The following is a 6,607-nucleotide window of genomic DNA, read 5'->3' as shown; positions in this document are numbered from 1 at the left end:
AGAACAGAAAAGGTACAGGGATAAATGCTTAAAGCGTTAACTCTGAAAGTGCCAGAGGGAGCTGACATGGGAAAGCTTCCTTCCAGGAGGACCCTGCAGGGCTCAGACGTGAGGGATCCCCTGTGAGCTGGGCAGTACCAAACCATCCTCCTAGGTTCCAGAGTCCCTTGTTTGTTTTGACTGTCTTGAAAAACTGCCTAGAGATAAATTATGTGGCCACTGAAACTGCTGGGAAGATATCGTTTCCCAAAAGGGGCTTAGCTGGAGGAATTGGAGCCATAGGAAGGCAGTGACAACCTAAGCTGTCAAGGAAAATCAACAGGTGTTTATTTTGTGGGTAACTGCCATGAGTCGCATGAAGTAATGGACCAGGAAGAAGATGCAGAAGAAATATGCTAAGAACATAATCCAAACCTGCAGAAATTTTTATATCAATTCATCCATTACTGAGCAACTACAATGCAGCAGACATGGTGCCCTGTGCTCACGGGCAAATCTATGACAAACAAAACAGACTTGTCTCCTGCCCTCATGGAATTCATATTGTGGACTACTTATGTGAAATTAAACCACATTTTCTTTTCAGCTGTATTGTGAATAGCAACGAAAAATAACAGGGAGAGGGCCAGCCCCGTGGCCGAGTGGTTGAGTTCGCGCGCTCCGCTGCAGGCAGCCCAGTGTTTCGTTGGTTCAAATCCTGGGCGCGGACATGGCACTGCTCATCAAACCATGCTGAGGCAGCATCTCACATGCCACAACTAGAAGGACCCACAACGAAGAATATACAACTATGTACCGGGGGGCTTTAGGAAGAAAAAGGAAAAAAATAAAATCTTAAAAAAAAAAAATAACAGGGAAGCCCAGCAGAAATATATTCTTCATCTGAATTAAAAGGTAATATGAGATTTGAACACATTATTCATTTCATGATAGGGACAAAGACAGTGGGCTATCACCCGCGTGCACACACATACCTTACCTCATGCATGAAGGATATATTCTTTGTCTAGAATTAGCTGAAAAAAAAGTTTGCAGTTTTTAGAGTTTTAATAGAGAGAGAAAATATAGGGCAAAATCTTCCTTATTAAGCATCTTACAATTGGTTTGAAAAGACTTGCCTTTGAAAAACTGGAGACCAATTCAAGACGGTATAGTCAAGCTCTCCGGTACCCGGGCCACTTCTATCAAACTCAAACACCGCTCTGCCTCCTCAAGGGAACAGACTGCTTCTAAGAACTTGGCATTAAGTACCGGGATGCAGATGGGTACAAATAGATGCTGCCAACTACAAATGAGTCTTATCCGTTCAATAAATTAGGCCCCGTCAGGAATACGTTATGTGTCCTGAAAGTAATAAAAGTGCATTTCTTTATAATTATGCCACTTTCCCATTTTATTTCTAAATTCATTTGAATTGCTGGAGTTCACACAATTAACCAAAAGCCTACTATGTTCAAGGCATGATAGGGGGCCCTGGGGTAACCCAGTGAACAAAACTGTCCCAGATGTTGCGTGTCCTCACGGAGCTTACATTCTAGTGAGTGATCCAAGAACAGGTAAATAAACACATAAATTAAATCACTGCCAATTGTGAAAAGTCCATGAAGATCAATAAGGCGACGATAAGGGAGAGAGTGACAGAAGGGTCTGCTTTAGACAGAGCGGTCAGGGAAGGCTTTAGGATGAGTGAGGATTAGCAGAGTGGAGAGCAGGGAGAGCATTTCAGCTATAAATAGAATCACGAAAGGACGTGGAGTTTTCTAAGAGCCACAGGAGCTCAATGTGCGTGTTGGCTAGTGAACAAGGAAAGGGGTGGCCAGAAGTTGGAGAGAGGGGTGAGGGCCAAATCCAGCAGGACTTAAAAGACCAGAAGAGAAGAGATTAGAGGGGCCTGGCGTGGATCCAGACAGCAGTGAGGAGGCTACTGCATTAGGCCAGGTAAAGAGAAGTACTGACGTGATGAGGATTATGACCCTGGAGATGGAGCATGTGGACACATTCAAGAGACAGTGTGAATTTGCTGCTCCATCAGTTGAGGGGATGAAAGAATAGGAGGAATCAAGCATAACTTTTTTTTCACTTGAGTAAGTAGAATGCCCGTTTGCAACAGGAGGAAAGAGAAGAAAAGTGAAGGGCAAATAGATTTATAGGTTTGATGTCTGGAGGATGAAACACTTTAAGTGTGATGATTTCTATTTTCCCAATGGAAAGTGAGATCCACGATCACATTTTTGTTGCAGAAAAAAATAATTTTCAAAACCCATTAGCTTCCCTTTAAGCCCCCAAATATTTTATGGTCTGCAAGTTTTCATTGACCATTTCTCTTATTTCCCCGTTAGCATTTGTACTGTCTCCTTCCTCCTCTTGGCGCTTCTGCCATCTTTCCTGCTTTCTGGGTCACTTAGCTCCAAGCACACAGGCTTCCGAGTGCCACAGGCAGACTCAGTGGCTTCCTCAGACGCAGACGCTACTGAAACCCAAACCCATGGAAACTACAAAGTGAGGGAGAGAATGCTCAATTTCCTTTATTTTCATTGGCAGTTTCCCATTTTAGGGCACCGTGATTGCTTTGGGGCAATGTGGAGCAGTGCTTTCTTCCATTGTTAATTTAACAACCCTGTTATGCCATTGTCTGTTTCGCCATAATATCAACTCTTCCTCCCATATCTCTCAGACAAATGACCTAGCTCTTCAAGCACTATCCATGGAGGGCTTCACCATCCACCGAGGTAGAACACAGATACAGCAGTCCCCCTTTTATCCACAGTTTCACTTTCCGCGGTTTCAGTTACCTGAGACCAACTGAAGTCTAAAAATATTAAATCGAAGATTCCAGAAATAAACAACCCATAAGTTTTAAATTGCACGCCATTCTGAGAAGGGTGATGAAATCTTGTGCTGTCCTGCTCTGTCCTGCCCAAGATATGACTCATCCTTTTGTCCAGCGGATCCAATGCTATATATACTACCCGCCCATTAGTCGCTTAGTAGCCATCTCAGTAATCAGATCAACTGTCACCGTATTGCAGTGCTTGTGTTCAAGTCACCCTTAGTTTAGCAAAGGCCCCAAAGTACAAGAGTAGTGATGTTGGCAATCCAGATAATCTCTGACTGTGCCTAATTTATAAATTAAACTTTACCATAGGTATGCATGTATAGGAAATAACATAGTATAGATAAGGTTTGGTACTATCTATGATTTCAGGCATCCCCCGGGGATCTTAGAACACATCCCTCACAAGTAACGGGAGACTACTGTATATCATGCTAGTGTTTAGATATGTATGTGTTATCACACAAGGATATAGGAGAAAATGATATTCTAAAAATAAATTGTATTATTACACTGTAATTTCCTACCATTATTTGTAAAAGCTGAGATGTACTAGGTAGAAGGATGAAGGAACTCCAGTTTCAACAGCGTGTATTTAGGTTAAAAACATATGAAGAATGACAAGTGGAGACAGAACCCTGCTGAAGAGAAAGAAGACCTACCGATCTGAGTCATCCAGCCATTCGTTAATTCCTCCGTATCTTAAATATTCACTGAGTATGTGCTCGATGACTTCACCTTATGTTCCTGGCATTGGGAATTTGAAAAATGAATAAGAACTAATTATAGTAGGACAAGAACGAGGAGAGCTGAACTCAAAGTGTCATGAGGACTCAGATTTAGGAAGGACAGGGGTGCAGCTCGGCATGGAAGGCAGAGATGTGGGCTGGGCAGTTGCTCGTCAGGGAAGGCTGTCATAAAGGAGGTGACATTTATGTCCAGTTTCAGTAATATTAAGTGGCCGTGGCAGAGGGTATATGGGTGAGGAGGAAGGTGGAGCAAGGGAAGAAAGAAGAGAGGAGTGGAGGAGGTGAGGCAGAGAAAGCAGGCGGGAGCTAGGGATCTGTCTGGAGAGGGGTTCTGCATGCATTTCATAAACTCCTATAAACATCTTGTAAACCTGTGTTCACAAGTGTTTGATCACTCCAGATATTATATGTCTAGGCACCTCACTCCTCAATCTTTATCTGCCTGGGTGTTCTTTTCCAAAAAGATGTTCCATCTTGTTTAACTGGACCTAGGATCCCTCCCTCAGACAAAAGCTGTTCCCTTCGCTGAGGCTGACTTCTCACCCCGGCATTAGTCCCCTCATCAGTCGACACTGTGTATTGTACACATGCCAGTGCATGGGATCTTCATGAGGTGTGATGGCAATGGAGAATTGAGGGTAGAGACAGAGATGCAATAACCCAGAGGAACCGAAATCGGCATTCCTCCTTAAATTCCTGACAATCTAACTGATAAGCAAAAATATACTGTCTTGAGGTGACTTAAGAGATCTTACAAAAGGACCTACAGACAACCATGGCTTCCTACTAGCCAAGCTGAGTGCCTGGGTGCTACATGGAAGAAAAGCAAAATTACTGTCTACACCTGCATGGTTTCTTCAGGAAGGCTGACCGAGCTAGCTTTGATGCATTCTGTGTTTTTGTGATGGTGCAAAGAGGGGTGGTGGGAGGCATGCAGGGTGACTAAAGGAAAGGACCAAGGCCTAGGGGCCCAGTGCTGGTGAAACCTACTCGGGAACTCTGTGTGTGCTGGGTGACTGGCCCAGATGACGAACTGATGTCCATTTGTTTGCCTGACTCAGAATCAATATTCATAGAATGATTCAAATAAAAAAGAAAAAAGATTTAGTTTCTCTGGCAAACCAATAAAAGGCTCTGGGATTTTCCTTTAAACATTTTGAATAATCCTATTAGTAGCTTAGAAAAATGGGATTATTTTAATGGCAGAGTATATATATCCATATATTTCCCATCCACCAGTGTCTAAAGGAGATTATCCACACTGGCTGAAACCTACCGTTTTTGTGGGGTATATCCCTGTCACCAGGTTTGGAGAGGCAGGAGAGGGAAAGAGCCGCTCAGCCACTCTTCTGGGACTGAATCTGCCCGATAATGTCTTCTTTGCCCACGTGCCAAATGGCGTGTAGACTAGTTCTCCTCGGCGTCAAGTCAGGCGAAGCCCAGCGGGGGCGCGTAGTGCAGGCCAGAATCAAACTGGTGAGTCAGAACACCTAGGTTTTTAAAGATTTCATTTTTACTTTTTCTCCCCTAAGCCCCCTGGTACATAGTAGTATATTCTAGTTGTGGCATATGGGGTGCTGCCTCAGCGTGGCCTGATGAGCAGTGCCATGTCCGCCGCACCCAGGATCCGAACCAGCGAAACACCAGGCCACCATAGCAGAGCGCCCAAAATTAACCACTTGGCCACGGGGCCGGCCCCAGAACACCTAAGTTTATATCTTGGTTCTGGCTATGACATGTCACCTAAAAAGGGGAAATCAGTAATATTCAAGTCATGCGGGTGTCTTGAGAACTAAACAAGACTATGTAAGTGGGAGCACCAGGTCAAGCGGCCAGACCACCAGTTCTGGTTGTTATTTGTACTAGTCTGGAAGTCTCTGATGTCTGAGAGCCTATTTTGCAGGTATTTTCTTGCCAAATCAGCTGCCCTGACTTGGAGCAGGTGGGGTTTATTTTCTGGTCCATGTGTAGCCCTGCTGGGAGGTAGAGAGTATAAAAGGAAGACTTCTTCCTGTGTTCTCTTCCAGCCTTAGGATCCGACCAATGAGGTTTATAGAACTAATCCTGCTGTTTCACAATACCGTGTCTGTATGAGAATATATAGATATATATTTGTGTGTATGAATGTGAGTTATATGATTTTTAACAAAATTTCTACACGGTTGGATTTTCTTAGCAATCCTCTTTACATAACCTATGCACCCTTCCCCAACTTCAAGAGTTGTGTGATTTCCGGACAAGAGAAACAAAGATACTTATGTGAGAAATTGGCCTGACTTTCTTCCAAAGCCTTCCCATCTCCCTGATGTCGTTACTTGCAGGGATCAGACACACATGCTGCCAGAAACATTTCTTCTATATGTTGCAATGACTCTTGCCCCCGGGATAATGAACAAGACTTGGCAAAAGCCAGGCCCCTGTAGCTGAGCCAACAGGAGACGTCCACATCAGAGAAGCCAATAACCAGAAGGCCCAACTAGAAACCCCATTAGGGATTTGCAGGACAAAAAAGCCATTAGCCACCAAAGTCTCTTTTGATTTAAACAAGTGACAGGTCCTATATGTGTTTCTTAGAGGTATTTTCCTTACTAATCATTTAAATTTCCCATCATGAATCTTTATTTCAATTGGCAAAAGAGGCAAGGAGTGCTTTAGGAGCTATTAATTTATAGTCAAGGAACTCTATTGAGAGGCATACACAGACACCGTCTTTATTCTTCACTTTCATTTAACCATCAGGTACAGTTGGTTTATTTTGTGCAGTGCTGGAGGAAGGAAGGGGGCATGCACACAGGGCCGTGCACACAGTAGGTATTGGGCAAATAGCAGAGGGTGGGAGGATAAAAAGAGGGGATTGACAGAGGGAGGAAAGAGAATGAAGGCAAAAGAGAAACAAGGAGAGAAAATCACGACCACAATAAAGGAAAGGGCAGAAGACGACACGGAATGAGACACCAGATGACTCTTGAGGTAAGCTCTGGAGGTTGTACGCAGCTCTCCCCTTTGTAGTTTCAGAGGGTTGTTC

This window comes from Equus asinus, chromosome 20, assembly GCF_041296235.1.
Source record: "Equus asinus isolate D_3611 breed Donkey chromosome 20, EquAss-T2T_v2, whole genome shotgun sequence".
Lineage (NCBI taxonomy): Eukaryota > Metazoa > Chordata > Mammalia > Perissodactyla > Equidae > Equus > Equus asinus.
The sequence above is the reverse complement of the archived record's forward strand: the minus strand, read 5'-3'. Positions refer to the sequence as shown.